Source organism: Aythya ferina (genome assembly GCF_964211825.1).
Source record: "Aythya ferina genome assembly, chromosome: 6".
NCBI lineage: Eukaryota > Metazoa > Chordata > Aves > Anseriformes > Anatidae > Aythya > Aythya ferina.
The window spans coordinates 27,623,676-27,641,773 of NC_140303.1; the positions used below are offsets into that span (position 1 = coordinate 27,623,676).

The window sequence follows — 18,098 nt, forward strand, 5'->3', positions numbered from 1 at the left end:
TGGTACATTTTGGCCAGAAGCCTCCCAAGAACAAGCAGCCTTGTTAAGGGGTCAGATCTCCAGCAAGGCACACGGGGAAGGTATCAGCATGGGATGGCAGTGATGCTAGTGGGCATGGACCAGTCATGCAGAAAAATGCAGGTTGCTGGAAGGACACTGAATATCGAATAAAGGCAGGAAATGTAACCAAAGATGTCATCTCCTTCAGACTGGTCCGTTTGGGATCAGCCCTAAAAAGCAAGAGATTCTGATGCACAGAGTGTCTTCCAAATGTTATCTCATTCTCCACCTAGGCACGACAAACAGATGTTCCCAGTAACAACACCTCTTGCAGCTAAATGAGATAACACAGTTGGCTGAGAGGTGCCAGAAATGTTGTTCCCAGCCCATTCATTCCTTGTCCTTCCAGCTGAGACTGACAAGAAGAAAGGCGCTGACTGCCAGTTAGAGTTTCTGAAGGCAACGCTACTCCAGAAAGAATTCAGATGAGACGAAACCACTCATTTCCCCCAGGACTTAATTTTCATCAGCAGGGAAGAAAATGTAATACATCCCTGCAGGCCCTTGACACTGAAGTCTGCAGGCCTCGATCTGATCTCTATTATACTCATGTAAATCAAGGCCCGCTTGTACCACAGAGCCGGTGACACTTCACCACTTCAATATTAACAAGGCCCCAGATATCACTCTCCCTGTCATGCAGTCTGAAAGGAGGTGGAAGATGCCTTGATTGCGATTCAATGCCCTTAATTTCCACGTGTGAGTTGGCCAATTGCTGAAAGAAAGGAGAGAAAGTGCTGAGGCCAAAGGGGAGGTCCGTGCTGGAGCAGTAGCTGGAGCAGGTCTCCTCTGTGCCAGGACAGCACAGAGTCACTGGGGGAAGATGTTAACCGAGGGGAGGAAGGGCAGCAGTCCCCACGAGGGCAGCATCACCCACCAGACTGACATCCCCCCATGCCCACACCTATCCTCTGCCCCCTGGACTCTCAGAGTCCCGGTGTGCTCGGTGCTAGAAAGAGCTCTGAGTGAGGTTTAAGCCACAGGATTTCCAAACAGCTCCCGCACACTTCAGGAAGGCTGAGGCTGGCCTTTGTGGCTTGACTCTTACTGCCAAAGAGTTTTTTCCTCAGAGGCTAGTCCAAGTCTGGGGACGGTGCAGCCTGCAGGACCGAAAAGCCCCAACAAACTGCCACAGCACTCCCCACAAGGGCAAGGCCCGCTTCCTGGCAAGGCAGGTCCCTGAATGCTGCTTGTGTTTAAAGGGAAATGGCTGTGCTGTCTTTTTGAAGTTCTCCTTCCACTATCTTCCTCTGGGGAGAGGAGAAAAGTGGAAGCATGGGAGGAGCTGCTGGGTGTCCTCACTCAGTGCTGGGCTGAAAGGCAGGCTGCTAACAGCACCACCAGAGGGCCAGATGCCCGATGGCCAGTTAGAAGGACCTGCAGCAAACCCACATCAAAGCTCAGTAATTGATCCTGGTCAAAACCACCCGCAGGAGCCAGGAAACTCTGCCTGGGTTCTCAGGAGGGTGGCAGTGGCCCCATTATACAAATCTGCACATCACTCTGGGAGCAGCCTATCTGCTAAGAAGAGTCACTGAACAGAGGAGCCTCTTGTTTCAGACACACGTTGCCGGCTCGGGAAGATGTCAGCTCACATAAATTAGTCACTATAAAATGGAGAACCCAAGACTGGGGAAAAAATGGGAGGAAATAATATGAGAGGCTTTTCTTGGTTCATGACTGGAACAGCTACTGTCATTTAAATTTTATTAGGAAAGATTAAAAGGAGCCTTGGAGTGAAGCTGCTGTGATGAAGTGGTCCCAGGGTCTCTATAACTGTGATTGGCACCATACTGATGTGTCAGCCTGACAAAGTTATGGTAGTTATTACGCTGGCCCTAAAACAGACCCTTCCACTTGAGGCGAAATAATAAAAAATGAGGGAGAAATCTCCAGAACGCAGGAAGACTCAATCCAGTTGGGCAGAGATATACACATTTACCTCAGCCTTATTTTTTTCAGAGGTGATATAAAGTAGACAATCAATACTGGCAGATCTGTGCAGAGCTGCCTCTTCCTGGAGATGTCATCGGAGCCTGCCCCGTGGGCTTGATGTGTGCCTGGTCCATACCTGCCCTCCCCTACAGCCGTGGGGTTCCTGGGATGCAGGAAGCAGCAGGCTGAGAAGCCTCTGGTCAGCTCAAGGCAGTGGCTGCCTTGCTCATCCTGGCTGTTTCTGTGCCCCAAAAATGGCACTGCACCAAGCTCTGCTGCTGGCTAAGCAGCGCCTTTGGTTTTACACCCACCTTTACCCTCAGCCATCGGTAAGGGACCTGCCAAGGGTCTGGTGCCGCCGCTCTGAACCTCTCTGGAGCGAGCTGTCACCTGCAAGTCACAAATGCCCACCCCTGTTTGACCAGCCCTGGCAGTGCAGCTGTAAAAATCCCAGCTTCTGCAGGCTGCTGCCTTTGAAAGCTCTGCCTGCCCTCAAGATATCTTCTGACGCACGCAACCTCCTCGCTGACCATATTACAGCACACACCCGAGCCTTATCTCTGGCCCCAAGAGACACGGTCTGCATAAGCACAGCCAACAAACAGGAGCATAATGAGCCCTCCTCACCACCCCAAAGCTGAAGGTGAGATGCCTTTTTAATAATAGGGTATTTGGGAGGATTTATAGGCACTGGCTGTTTCAATACACAAATGACAGTATCAATCAGAGCCAGACAGCAGTGGAGGAAAGCAATATACCTGCTAGGTGAGGGGAATGCTGATGTGAGGCACAGGCGGCAGGGGCTGTGGCCAGCAGGAGCTGAGGCTGGTGTCTGTCCCTTCCTGCCTGGCAAGAGAGGTTGTAGCTAGCAACAAACCTGAATGAAAAATTGCATTCTGCATCCTAAAAATGTTTGGGTTGTACCTGAGGACCAACTGAGCCACTTTGGTTCTGTCCCTTCCTGTCTAAGGGACTCTCTACTTGTTGCCTGTGCCAACCTGAGGAGCTCACAGGCCAGGGAAGAAGCTTCTTCCAGGTCTGTCTGCACCCCACAGCCCCTCGCTGCTGCAGAGGTGGTAGATGCAGAGGGATCATCACACGCTGCAAAATGGACACACGTCTGTATGAGAGACCTGGTGCCAAGTAAAAGCCCTACGATTCCTCTACCAATGTAAAGGCCAAACATGCCAGCCCAAATCCATCTTCTTGTCCAGAGGCTGGAAGAGCAGAGGAAGTCTGGTTGCAACATTCTTTAAAGACACCTCAAGGAAAGAAAAGTGATTTGAGGCAACCGGTGATGTGTGAGCAGGTGACAATCCCCCGTGGCTGCATGTGCGTCCTGTACAGTACTGAACACGAGTTCAGGCAGCCTGGGGCAGTGTCTGAGCTGACAATCGAGCCAACTGGAATCCACAGGACATCTGTGCTGGTCCGCCAGCCTTTGTGTCCTGCACACGGGAGGGGAATAGCTGTAACACCAGCACAGGGCAGAGGATGCTCTGAAAAGGGCCACAAGGTTAGAGACACTGTTTGTTTTCACAATGCTTGATTGGCAAAGCCAAAGCAGAACAGGAGCCTTCCTATCCAGCAGGATTATTTTAATTCAGATTCACCCAGAGAGAATTGTTTAATTTGAGCGGGTCAGGGGTTCAGCTCTACTCTATGCTTGCCTAGCTATTGAACAGATAATAAATACCAAATACAGTTTGAAAGGAAAAGTTGCATTCATGTATTTTCAAAGATTTTCAGCAAGTCTTCTAGGCAATGCTCCCAGTTTGGGGCTTACCTGGAGACCAGAGAGAGCTATTAAGTTGTGGGTTTAATTGTCTTGCTCCATTAGCTGTGAACACCCTGCACAGTAACCTTTGCGTACCACTCCTGTGGCCACTCTGCTGAAACAAGTGCTGGTAGGGAGTGGGCTCCCAACACACTGACTCTGTTGTGACTTTGAAAAAAAACATTTTAGAATAAAACCCAGGCCCTCTCAACTGCTTTCTGGAAAAAAAAAAAAAAAAAAAAGAAAAAAAAAAATGTATGTGTACCCTGGTGGCTGGGGGCTATCAGCTGAGAGAGACTCTTCAATCCAGGCTGACCTCACAGGTCTCCTGCATGCCACCGCCTGCTGGAGCCTCTTCACACTCCTTAAATATCACCACATCAGCTGAACAGTGACCTGAACCCAGCCCTCAGGGCAACCAAGTACATCTTTTCTACAAAGCGGAACAGCTCCGGTAGGACAAGTTGATAAAACCCACCCCAAAATTGCCGTGAACCTGGTGCATGACGTAAGAACACATTCATCCCGGCTCATGTTCAGCAATCTCCCACATTTCCTGATGCCCAGACGAGTGCTGTAACCCCCATGCTATTCACTGTAACAGAGCACGCAATTGTTTCTCTGCATGTCTCTGATCCAAGCAGAATTTAATCAAAACCACCTCTCCTTTTTAGAAGTATTTTCTGAGCAAAACTCTTTCATCAAAATATTTTCAGCCCCTTCAAGTGCAGCAGCTCAGACCCATTTGCTGCATTGTGCATACTCTGCAATTTAGCAGATCAATAGGCAATCTCTGCCTTTGTCGCTAGCTACAGTGAGACCCTTTGCTGCTGCAGACTCCCTTCTTTCTGTGTCCCTTTAGCAACATTTCTGCCTCCAGCTTCTCTTTGCTTCCATGCACTTCACTCACACTCATGAGCAAAGTCAGCATCTCATTCACAGGACAGATGAGGGAGAATAAAAAGAGGGCTGAAAACACACCTCTCTTGTAGAAGGGAAAGCTGAAGTCTCTGTCATTCTGCCGGGTAAACAAAGAAAGCACCAAAGGAACTAACTTTCCTTTGGTAACAGCCTCAGTGAAATACAGCTCCAAGCTGGGACACGGGGAGCACACTGTGAGCAACTGGGTTAACAGAGCCAGCTCCCAAACGGTGCAGGGCTGCACCTGTCCCCCGGTGCTCTGTGAATTGCACCTGATGAATTCCTTCCACGGTTCCCCTCCTTTCTCCCAGCAAGGTGAGAGCACCTGTCCAGCACCCCCGTGTAACCAGCACAAACCTTGCCAGAGCTCATCTCTGAGATTTAGCTGTGCTTTCAGTGCCACTGCATGGCCAGCCAGGGGACTGGCATTAGCTCCACTAACTTTGCATCCACCCACTGCAAGATGTTACAGATGTGCAGCCCAGCTCGCAGAGCTCATCGTGAGTCACTGCTGCGTCAGGGACACAGAGGAGCACAGTCTAGCAGGCAGCAGAGACTCCTTCTCCACGGACGTCCACAGTCTGATGGATGAGCCAGGCTCTGAAGATGAGGTTATTCATGTTTTCCAGACATTTGGTCACTCCTGGCCCTAAATAATTAAATCCTTACAGAGAGATACCTCAGTTTCCCCATCAGCACAGTCAAACACAAATTACTGTAGTCACCACTCTCCCTCTGTTTCAAGAAAAAGAAAAAAGAAAGAAAGAAGAAAAAAAAAAACTTGTAATATTTCCTGGCATAAAGACCTTACAGTCACCTCGCAGATCTTGGGAAAGAGCTGCAGCAATTTCTCCCTCTTCCTCCAGGGCTTTAGGGCTCATTACCAAACTAACAGATAGACTGGGTTCGCACATTAGGAGCTTTTCCATAAGACAATCTATCTGCAATTCAAACAGTTTAGAGCACAGCATGAACAGAACACAATTTATCTTAATTGAAAATGGCTCCAATCTGGCACTGTTTGTCTTAGAAAGTGGGTCTCCCTCCCAGGGTTATTCAAGTTACACAAAGCTCTGTGTCACCGCAGGTGTGTGGAGCCTGATGCTGAGCACTTTCTACTTGAGGAGAAAAGCAAAGCATGCAGTCCTTCTGAAGGGTCACTTGTAGGACACCACCAAGTCCCTTCTCCTGAGCAGCTGGAAGACAGAGGCACCAGCTTTAACCAGCTCTCTGGCTAGAACATGCTCCTCCTCTGCGCTCCTAATGCCAAGGCGCAAGACAAATTCTTCCTCTTCGGTGAGAGCAGCAGCAAACTGTAACTCTGAGATAAGGGAAGCATCAGAGACTCCTGTCATCAGCCCAGGTTTATCATGCTGAAGACCCAGAGGCTTTGGATGATGGCAGTACGAAAGATCATAGCAAGCCGTAAAACATCCTGACCCCGGATAATTTGAGGATTTTTTTCAGGATTTTTCTGTCAACTCCAAGACTTCTCCCCTGCCCAAGTCACATTAAATGCCTTGTTTCCCTCCCTATAATTTATAATGTTTTTAAATACATATCGCTTTCTAAAAAATGTGTCACATTTTATTCTGAGCTTGTCAAAGCAAAACATTTCCTGAAAAATTTCTCCCTCTTCATTTTTGGCCCAAACAATTCACTGAACTTAGGCAGGTTCCCAAATTTCTTTCCATAAAACTACTTTTCAGTGAATTAACTATTCCTCAAAAGGCATTTCCCCCTCTGCTGATGGAGTCTACCATTTTCTTCTTTGATGTGGCAAATAATAAAAGACGATTAAGTGAGAACAAAACACTCTTTTACCACTACACAAGCAGTTCCACTGCTGACCACTTTTTCATGTTAGGCACAGGCTCCTCTGGCTTTCAGAGACCCAAAGGTTCTCCAGAGAGAGGAAATTACTTGCCTACAGCCACACAGAGTCAATGGCAAGGCAAGAGAGATCTCTTGCATTGCAACACTCTGCTTGAACCGCAAGACACCCTTGAGAGGAAGAGATTTATTTCTACAGTTTCCTGATTTGCAATAGAAGCACCACCACAGGGGTTAGCGAGGAACAATCATTAGCAGAAATACCAGAGCCTTGCCTAAAAGCACCAGTTACAACAAGTGCTCTGTGCAAGATGTCAGTCCTGCACCTGGTGAGAGACAGGCCTTGGCACGGAGGGCTTGCAGTCTGCGAAGATGAGTGAAGGATGCAAGGGGAAGCATTAGCCCCCTTTGAACGCGGACAGACGCACTGACGCTGGGGCTGCACAGCATCCACAGCATTCATTCCACATTCCCACAGCAGCAGCCCAGCAGTTTATCTAGGCCAGACTTTCTCCCCTAATATATATTAGCTGGGAAACTGCACTTCATCTGTGCAAATCTCCCACTTCTCCCTAGCTACCACTGAGACTCCCATTAATGCATCACTCCGTGCAAACTGCCTCCTTCCGTGCAGACTGGCAACGATCGGGGTGAGGTTGTGTGGAGGATATTTCTTTTTAACCCATCAAATAAAAAACAAAGAAAGCTCTATAGGCTAACCATGATGGGACACAGTACATCACGTCTGTTTCTAACTCCTACAGCTCTGTGAAATCTCATCATAATTGTTCAGCCTCATTCCCCAGAAGCCCAACACCAGTCAGTGCTCAGCAATGACTGAACGTTATGCCCCTTGCCTCGGTGGGGACCTCAGTTCAGGCTGCTGTCACATGGAAATCTCACCAGAATCTGCCCAGATGGACAGATGGCCACCAAGCTCCAGCCAGCCTGGCACAAACCCATTCCCACCTGGAAACATGGCAGAGCTGGCACAGAGCTGCCCCGCTCCTGCTCATGCTCGAAGTTACCTCTGTTTGGCTTTTTGCCACTGTGCTGCACAGATATATAACTTACAGATGACCTTCCATGCTGTGTTAATGCTGATAGCTTTTGGCAGCAGTGTTAAATTGGGCACCCAGATGCCTAATAAGTTTGTTCCCTCATTGGGTTTCGTTGGTCCAATGCACAAGGACAAACAGAGCTTTTCCCCCTTCCCTTCCACCTTTCCTTAGCTGTAACGGATAACAACCTATTATCGTTATTTCTCTAGACTCCGATTAGAAACACAAATAAGACTGGTATGTTTTCTGAACTGCTTTTTTATAATTAACATTCTGCTGGACATTCCAAGCCCGAGGAGTTCCAAGGACACGGGGACGACACAGCACCACAGCTGCACATGAAGCCTCATCACACGAGCGCCAGCACGTAGCCAGCAAGCACGATGTATCACTCTGCCCATGAACTCTTTGAGAAATACGACTCTACAAAGGATAAAAGCCCGAGTTATGGAGCTATCAGCGACACTTCCCCATGGCTCCTCGGCCCCGTTTTCTGCCCCCTCCTCAGAGCCCAGAAGATGGCGCCGGCCCCTCAGCCATCGCCGCCCGCTGCGCAGAGGGAGCCACGGGGCGGGCACCTGCGAGGCGCTGAAATAAAATATGACGGAGGAAAGCTCCTTGTACCCCGGGGCAGCAGTTAAAATAAAGCAGCCCCTTCCCATGGCCGCGGGGGAACAGGAGCCATCGCCCACGCTGCTTTTCTTGCAGGTCCCCTGGGTGAGATGCGCCCGTGAGCGCCAGCCGCCTGCATAAACGTGAACCCGCTGACACCCCGGGAGGGCCCGGTGGGGATGCTTATCATTTTAATTTTACATAAAAACGTGCTAGTTGGCACTTGCGCCGTGTCAGCCCCGAGGTGGCCGCCTCCAACGTGGCCTTGGCTCAGCAGCACTCCCTGAGGCCCAGCCAGCAGCCAGGCAGAGACTCACCCAGGCCCCCATGCAGGAGGAGGTGAAAGAGGAGCATAGAGAGTCACCCCCTTGAGGAAAATGCCAGTTTTTCTGTTATGACAGCCTTCAGCTGGCAGGATTAAAGCATGACCTAAAGAGATCAGGATGTTCGCCAGCTACGGAACAAGTTTTCTGGCACCAGATGGAACAGTTCGGGGAACCAGCAGTGAGACGGCCTACAAACGCCTAGGTCTGGATCTGAGACTGGGCAAATTTATCTTTGCTTTGGATCTGGCTGCAAATGAGTAACACACTTTCCATGGCACTGTCCTCAGTCATCACCACCTCGAAATTGCCACTGAGTGATTGCCAAACAGAAACACTGCAAATTTGAGTTGCCAAGTTAGCCAAAACCAGGCTGGTGCTTTCAGGCTGTGACAGGAGCTATGTCAAGGAACACTTGATATGACAGCAGGGATTAGGTGCTTGCGACAGACCTCAGGAAACACAGGAGAAGACATCCACTTGCAAACAACACAAATGCAGCATAAAGTTTTTTTTGTGTTTTTTTTTTTTTTTTTCTACATGACTGGTTCTTTGGCACAGCTGCTCTTGGGAAGGTGATCCTTGGGACTCATGGCAGTCTCTGGTGGAACTGAGGGAAGGAGATGGTTTCCTCCAGGAGCTATTATCTCATGTATACATAGATGTATACATACAAATCAACAGCAAAGACTGATTTTTCAACAGTGGCAAACAACATCACAAGTGCGGCTGAAATACTGAAAGCACTTTTAAAAGGAAAATCAGAGATCTGAGATCCTAAACACCGGCTTTCTTCAAAGACAACAAAACTCTGGGCAACTGTCCCAAGTCTGGCAACTGGCCTAAGTGCAAGACCTTATCGCTGCTGGAGGAACAAAGCAGGGGAAATTCCTTGAGTAGGAGCTGAGGAGAAGAAGAGTAATTTCTTCTCTCTCTCTCTCTTTTTTTTTTTTCCTCTTTTTTATCCCAACTTTTAATATACTTCAGCTCCTAGATGCCTAATACCCAGCATCCTGATTAGAGGATCTGACAGCACCTTCTTTCCCAGGCAAACATTAAGAAACCCATTAGTAAAAGGTCATGGTCTGGACTGCTCTGCGGAATAACCCTGTGAAACCCTCTGAGTTCTGACAGTCCTAATCGATACCTAAATCAGCTTTCATGGTGCTGGTTCCTGTCCCAGGCCTTTCCACTCTCAGTCTGGGGTCATGGAAAAACTGCCTTCCTCGGCAATTATCAAACTGTGGTTGCACAAGCAAAAAAGCATGGAACATACTAAAATAACAGATGTAAGGCTAGAACGTTGTGGGAATAGGCCCCAAACCAAATTGCTTCAGATTTCCTGGCAGAACAAGAGTCCTGGTAATCAAAACATTCCTGAATGCAGCACCGTCTTCTGTTGTGCACACAAATCCCTCAGTGCCATGTTATGCACAAAAAGTTAGGTTTGCCAGCATTCAAATGTATCTCTCTGGAGAAAGACAAACTCCTGGGAAAAGGTGTGTAACTGCAGAAACTTGAACTTAAATAAATGCTTGCCCAGAGAGGGTACAAATGTGTGCTCAATCTGGTCAAATTGGTTGAACTATGTGGGAGGCCAAGTTCAGGTTTTTTAAACCTGCAAGCACATGAAATGCAAATATTTTTACCAGATGACGTGCCTTTTAATTTCAGTTTAAAAAAGAAAAAGAAAAGAAAAAAAAAAAAAAAAAAAAAAAAAAAACACCTGCTTGTCCTGAGGACTAGTGAGGAATGCCTGTTCCTCAGGGTACAGGGAACTGAGAGTTGAGTGTGGTAACACAGCTGGGAGAGATGGCAGCCTTGTCAGTGAGGGCCTGCCCTGCTGGCAATCCTTAGAAGAGTGAAGTGCAGGAAGACCAACCAAACCACACCAGTCATTAGGAATAAGCTGGGAAAGGGGACTGCAGACGTCCTTGTGCTTGTGGAAATGCCTTTTCAGTGCCCTGAAGAATGCCACTTGGATATTTGTAAATTCAAGTCATAATTTTGGTCACGTTGAGGTGAGTTTGAATTTTGCAATTAATTTAAACGATGGTCAGAATTTACATTCCATATTATTACCTTAAGGCATTTAAAGCCATTGTAAATAAAAAATGAAAACTATCAGCCTACTTCTCTCTTACACTAACCAACTGCCCTTTGCTGAACAATTGCTGTGTAGCAGTTGTGTTCATCCTGTTGAAGTTGAGACCAGAATCTACTGCACCAAATATTCTTTCTTCAGAGCTATCTGTACCTCAGCACATGTACACAAGAGAGAGAGAATTAACAGCAGGCCTTGCAGGCACATGGTTTTATCTTAACAGAGCTAATGCATTATCAGCTAATTCTTGGAAATTCAAAGCAGCTGGGTCTCGGACCATGCTCACACATGTTGCTTGTGATAAGAAGCCACACTTCTGTATTTGTGTATGTTTGTCAGTGTGACTGAACAGGTAAGCTGTTTTACTGCTAAATGTGTCCTGACAGTCTAATTTCCTCCAGCCTTAAGCCTGCATCTCTGAAGAGTTATCTTGGCACTGCTGTTCACTAACAAACAGCCACCACAGTCTAGTCTGGGGGAAGCTGAATTATGGCTGGAAATTAGTAAATCTTATGCTATCCATACAGGGCCTCACAATTAAATGCTTAATTGTATCATATCCTTAAAGCCTCAGAAGAAGCTATTTGAGAAAGCAGCGCTCTGATTTCCAGCCATTTTCTTGTTTAAGAATTAGAAATGCTGAAAGAGGGACCAAGATTCTAGTCAGAAAAATGTGTCTCTGCATATCTCCAGAGATACGCAATTAATACTAAACTATCATTAACCCTGTGTACTGCTTTACAAAGCAGACTGTAAAGTAATACGAGATTGTGCCCTTGCCAAATTCATCAGGACATGCCTTTTCAATACAAAGACACGGTTTTGAAACAGCTCCTAATGAGTCATTTTGGGACACAGATAAATTGTTTCTGCCTCAAGGGATTCAACTCATGTATGTCAGATTCAACAGTAGCAACAACATATTCCTGCCTGGCTTTTCATGGTAGATGGGCTGATTTTGTGCTCACACCCTGCAAATCCAGCCAGGCACGGTCTAGGGAGCCATTTGGGCAGAGTGGCCGAGGATCAGAGCTGAGAGGTTTCTGCTCCAGCAGCCCCTTCCTCCAGCACCAGGCGCTTCGGCACAGCCAGGCTCGCTTCCTGCGGGACAAAATGGGAGCAATAATTGCCTGCTGCTGGGGTAGGTTAGTCAGCAGAGCCTCGCCTAATCCTGCTCACCCACCCTTTGTTTGTGACTCAAACGTTTGCATTTTATGCTTTTTCTTTCCTCATGGATGGGTAGTGCTGGAGGCTGGGAGACCACGCAGCTGGGTAGGTTATGCCCTGACAGGACTGAGGGCTTGGATGTGTGACTAACCCAGTCCCCGAGGGAAAAGGCCTGCCCAGCATGGCTCCCACGGCTTGGCTCCCTTCGGAGATGCTCCTTCTTTCTGCTTTGAAAGTGGCACGTTTAGGAACACTGGGCCTTATTCCCTTTTGTCAGAAGGGGTACAGCAATGATGTAAAATGCTATTGCATCAACTGGACCAGAAGGCTCTGGGGAGAGCTTACAGGGGCTTCCAGTACCTAAAGGGGGCTGCAGGAAAGCCGGGGAGGGACTCTTTGTCAGGGAGTAGAGCAGAAGAACACGGCATAATGGCTTTAAACTAAAAGAGGGGAGATTTAGATTAGATATAGGGAAGAATCTTAGGACGCGCTACCTGCCACAGCTGCAGGTCTGCAAGGAAGCAGTGCTACAGATCTTCCCTGGGCCAAGTCAAGGAGATAGGGGGGACCAGGGGGGGCACACAGGAACTCCATTTTTCTTGTCACCTCACTGGAGGCACCCCGACCACATACCACCATGCAAAGTAAGCCAGATTTTGCCTTGTGTCTCCAGCCTGACTCACAGAATAGTCATGCTTCAGCTTGCAGAGATGGGACCCGATGTAGTCCTTGCTGCTGAGGTTGAGGGACAGGAGAGCCATCTCCACCTCCCCTAGTCAGAGGCAATGGAGCAGCTGCATCCATGGCAAACCTGCTTTTAATTTCCTCCCTGAATTCAACAGGAAGATGGATGGGAGGAACTTCAGCTCTTTACACCATGAGACCAGGCTAAGGAGGTCCCTGCAAAGCAAGGAGTATATTATCACTGCCCCGTACCAGATTCAGTTAGCACCATCCTAAATACTCTCTCCCGTGAGAAGAGAGGAGCAAAGCCCACGCTACTCCTGCTGTCCATAGTGAGGAATCATTGTTCCTTCGGGGCATCTCCTTGCTCTACCTGAAGCAGCTGCTTCCTTAGTTAGCTGGTGTTTCATGGCAGGAGCAGTTCAGGCTTTGCCTCACTGAGTTTGGAAACTGTACGTGTAGAAGCTCCGGGGCAACACACAGCTGAGGATGGAGCACAGGATGAAAGGTGTTGACCATGGCCAATGTCTGTGATTCGTGCAGCGTTCACCTCCCTTAGGAGCTTGAGCTGGGGAGAAGCCTGTGAGATGGTGACCTGATCTCACTGGAGCAGTGACCTGTGCCAGTTTGGGAGGGCTGTAGCAGCACAGCAAGCTGGCAGGGTGCTAAACTGCGTGGTTGTGTCACCTGAGCAGGGTCCAGCAGCAAGACGACCTGCTGCTGAGCAGCTCTGTGGCCTTGAAGTCACATCACCTTACTGTGGGATGACCAAAATATTTCCCTCCCTGCCGAGCACCCTGCCACTATCCCTGCAAACTGGAAAGCCCTGAGAGCTGCCAAGGCAAGCACACTTGAAATTACAGTTCTCATTCAGCTTGGAAAACAAATTCACCATTTGTACAGCCCCTCCTCCTTGTCAAAGAAGACCAAGTTGAAGAAAACCCAGCTGCGAGGCAGCCTCTTGCAGCTGAGCATCTCTATCAGGCAGGAGGGCTCAGCGTGGTGTGAGCTGCTGATAAGACCCAGGAGGCTCAGAAGCTACCGCAGCAGCAGCAGGGAGCCGTCTGGCATCTCTGCCCTCTCAACAACCAACACACCTGCCTGGGGTTGCTCGTAAGGTCCCAGGAAGTGTCAGATCGATCCACCAGCACCACATACACATCCGATGGACAGGAGCTGTTTGCCAACCCCCCGTTGCGGAGCTGATCCCATCTGACAGCAGCTGAAGTTACCCGACCATGATCGCTCCCCAGCGTAGCGCAGACAATCTCACACGTATTTGTGTTAGGTTCAGAGAGATTTGTGCAGCATAAGCACTTCTGGTTTCCAGAACAGAGGTCATTTGGATCAAAGGCTCTGATGTAACGTGGTAACTTCTTTGGCTCGCTCGTCTCAGTCTCTCTACAGAATTACAAATATAGGCAAGACATTATTAAAATGTTAACAAGTTTCTCTCTTGGGGACCTCAATTATTCACCTGTGAGTAGCTGTTGTTTCATCACCAGGAGGGAGTCAAATGGAAAGTACACAGGCAGGGATGGGTTCTAAGCTTTTAGCAGTAGTTTTGTTTTACAAATTAACGGGGATAAAAAGTCCCCGCTAAGCTCAGTGCACTCCTTCCAGGTGGTACTTTCTAAAATGCACTCATTGTGGCAAGAACTTCTTAAATAGCCTAACGGTCCTGCATCCTCAGCTAAACATAGCCACGGCCACTGAGCACCAGCATCCTTGACAAATACCGTATCCGGGGGAAGGCAGCTAGGCAAAGTCTGGCTGTGTTTGGTAGGGGGAAAGTGGCTCAAGTATGGGAGCCACACAAGTGTGGCTGCTAATCTGCAGGGAGCTTTCCCCACCTACATGCAGGTCACATTTGCCTAACATTATTTTTATGAACATTAGTTATATATATTTAAAAAATTACGAAATGTTAACTACGTGTTTCCAACGGTAACTTTTGCACAGGGCAAAAAGAAAAATGAAAAAATAAAAGAAAAAAAAAAAGGTTAACATGCAGAACAGGAGTGGAAGTTGTTCCACAGTGTGATGGGAGAGCCCACAAACCTCTTCAGAAGAGTTACTGAATTAGGACAGCTGACTCCAAACTTTCTTCTGACCCTAATGCCCTGAGTGGCCCATTACGTTGTGCTCCTGCTGGTGTGCCCATCCATTGTTGGGATGAGAAACTCCTTGGAGCAGCTTTTTGCCACAGGGTTAGGTGTATCCCTGTGCAGAGGTGTCGGCGTTACTGTGAAGTAATGTGATAAGCAGCCTGGCTGTGCCCATGTCGCAGGCTGCACTCCAGGGCTTGAACCATCTGCCTCTACTCTCATTATTCCAGCAGAATCTGAAACTGGCACAAAACCTGTTAATTTGACGGGGAAATCTCAATCAGACACTGGCCTTTAAATGTCCTTAGCTTTTATGAACTGTGGGGGATTTTTTAACACTCCCATAAATATTTGGATCAAAACCCTGGTAAAAGTATAGCTCTTTTTCATTAATTGTCAATGTACATCACATCAGGTGTAAAAAGGAAATTGGTTAAGAGGTGATTTGGCATTTCAAGCTGCATCATCTCCCATTTCTCTATGAAAACTGTATATGAGTACATCTGTGTGTATTTATTCCAAAAGTTGTGGCAATGAAAAGGTGCAGGAAAAAATGGGGGTTGCAGAGTTTACTGGAAACTCAATACATCGAGGATCTTAGAAAAGGTACAGCCAATTAGGTGAGCTCAAGCTGAATTCTGCTGGTTGTTACGAGGAAATCATTGTGCAACTGTTTTGCAAGGGCATTGAAACTGGTAGAACAAGATACACGGCATGTGGAAGTGAAACTGAAGAGATTAAAGAACAGTTTGGGTTGTTGCTGGGTCTTCTTTAATTACCTTTTTAAGACACTCCACTTTTCTTTAAATAACAGCATGAAGAAGGCCTCATCTCTGAGAGGGAGCAAATAATCCTCTGTCATGCGTAAGCACGCTTATGAGAACAAGCCGGATATGAATTTTCAGGAGACAAACCAAGCTGCACAGAAAGGACAGCACACGGGAGATGAGAGATGGAGAACAGGTTCTGTAACAAGCGCCCCTGTTTAAAGCGAGTCAGGAGAGGTCTCAGCAGCTAGCTCACCGGGTATGTGTTGTACATCAACAAAGCCTGCTCTGTTGAATGAAAGGCTCCTTCATCTTTGCCTCTAACCTCCATTCCTTCCTCGCCACAGCAGAGGGATTTGCTTTTCAGAGAAGGAAAAATCTGAGAACACACTCATTTCTTCTATGGATTCAGAAAACCACAGAAACAACTAGAGCCCAAGCCTTTGCTGTTCCCAGTAGGCCAGACCCTTCACTACAGCAAACGTAGCATGGTTTCTTATGAAACCCCTGTATGAAACTGGTATCTCTACTTAGGAGCTGAATAAATCTTCCTGCTGACACAAACTGAGCTCTGAGTCCTCCGTTCAGGAGCTTTTCTCCAACACTAGAGCAAACTGGAAAGTAAAGGCCACAGCGACATCCTGTTAGAGCTTTCCACCAATTCAGCCCGTTCCTGCGTGTAGTTAGCTGGTAGCAGAGAGCTCCTGCCTGCAAATCCCCTAGCCATCATGAATTATTCTTATGCAGGGGGCCCCATGATCATGTGGGACGGAACTGCTGGGCAGTTAACAAACAGTTGACGTTGTCACCATGAATTTATTTAACTGAGCAGAGTCATAGCTGAAAGATGAAGGTCTTCCAATCCTTCCCTCCACAGTTCAGATTTCTCTTGGGTATGGATGACTGCCCCTATCTAGTTTTAGGTCTCGACTATGAAATAATTCATCATTTCACACTTTTTCTCCTCATTTCAGTAAATTTCAGCCTTGTTATTTCATTTCCTCTACCTCCCCCCAAGACAGCAGGAATATATATTTTAACAAATTGCAAATACTCTTATTCAAAACATCTCTCTTCTTCATTCTTCTTATTAAGGCTCTTCAAATAGCTGGTCTGAACCTCATATCCTGCTAGACAGTCCCCAGTGCTTCCCATGGCTAGCTGAATGACCTCAAAAAGTGGTGAGAGTAGGATTTCACATGTAGACAAGGATTCAGCCTAGGAACCATTGTAAGCCAAGTCATCTCTTTCCTCCTCTGGGCTTTCACTTCTGCCCAGCCTAGGCGTCCTCGTCTCTGATGTTTAAGAAGGATCCAAGAATCTCTTCTTTAGCCGTTCTCAGAAACCTTTGTGTAAAAATTCTGAAGAAAATTGAAAGTGTTGGCCAGAAATTATACAACAATTTCTGAGCCCAAGATCTTGAGAACCAGAGCAAACTGTTATCTGAGTTGATCTGTTCATGTTTGGTTCCTCAGAAATCAGTCAAGAACGATCTAACGAATAATTCTTCTTCAAAATACTGCTGCTGTGTTCTCAAGATGATTCACTGTCTGTCAGCATGGAAGTGACTAACTGAAGTCCTTTAATCTGAAAAATTACCTCCCATTTACCTCAAAAAAAAAAAAAAAAGGTTCACGTAATAAAGCTGATCATATCAGGTACCTTGACAATAAACTCCACAGTGAGCTCTGCTCTAGCTGATATCGATCTCAGGATTTTGATGGAGCAACTGCAGTAGTCCATGCTTAGATATCATGATGATTTTCAGAGATTATGCAGGAAGTAAGGTTATTGCTTACCAAACAGCTCCATGGACATTATATTGAGACAGATGTTCATAAATTAGAACTTCCTGAAGGCACATCACAGCATTATGGGCAAGGATCTCAAGAGTGAATTACAGACAGACATAAAACCACAAGTAAATGGCAATCCCAGTGTTAGTCGTGGAATACAGCAGTGCCAAGGCTGCCCTAAAGAGATCACCTTAGCTTGTCCCTCCACCCCAAGGCAGGGTTCATGGAAAACAAGAGTAGGGCAAAGACCTTACAAAAACTGGAAGCTGTCGGGCAAGATAGTTATAGCTGGCAGGCACGCACAGTCACCATTTCAGGATTTAACCAGGGTTGAATGCTGCAACCATGAAGAGGTAGTTCCTGGCAGAATTGTGCATGCATCAGGTGCTGTGCAGAGAGAAAGGCTCGGGTGAGCTGTGCCGGCAGTAGTTCTTAATGCTGCAGTAGTCACAAGACCAAACAATTCTGAAGTTTCCAGTAACATTTAGAAGAATTTTATTGATGAATGTAAATGATATGCCAATGTGTCCATAACCTGGGGGCAGTACCCTCTCACTCTACTCTCCATCCAGCAACCTTATACAGGTCACAGAACTGTAGAAACACAGAATGGTTTCTGTTGGAAGGGACCTTAAAGACCACCCAGTTCCAGCCCCCTGCCATGGGCAGGGACACCTCCCACCAGCCCAGGCTGCCCCAAGCCCCATCCAGCCTGGCCTTGGGCACCTCCAGGGATGGGGCACCCACAGCTGCTCTGGGCAACCTGTTCCAGGGCCTCACCACCCTCTGAGTGAAGAATTTCCTCCTAACAACTAATCTAAATCTCTCCTCATTCATTACTAGTTAAACTGACATGACAAATAAAAATGAGTTTAAAGGAGAGGAATAGGATTTTCAAATCAGGAAAATAAATTAAAAAAATCTGTTTTCCTGTTGCTAGAATACCTCCC

At 47.3% G+C, this 18,098-nt stretch overlaps 2 long non-coding RNA genes across 2 annotated transcripts in view; one reads left to right on the forward strand and one right to left on the reverse strand.

Moving 5' to 3' along the window:
* The window catches only part of LOC311439315, a 33,930-nt gene extending 31,466 nt beyond the window's left edge, over positions 1-2,464 (reverse strand). Inside the window, exon 1 of the long non-coding RNA XR_014694650.1 lies at positions 2,307-2,464. This is a non-coding gene — a long non-coding RNA (uncharacterized lncRNA). The remainder of the gene's footprint in view (positions 1-2,306) is intronic.
* An 8,402-nt stretch (positions 2,465-10,866) lies between these two features.
* Positions 10,867-15,920, forward strand: LOC311438533. The gene is made up of 3 exons (XR_014694168.1): positions 10,867-10,978; positions 15,400-15,611; positions 15,700-15,920. It is a non-coding gene; the product is annotated as an uncharacterized lncRNA (long non-coding RNA).
* Positions 15,921-18,098: the final 2,178 nt, after the last annotated feature.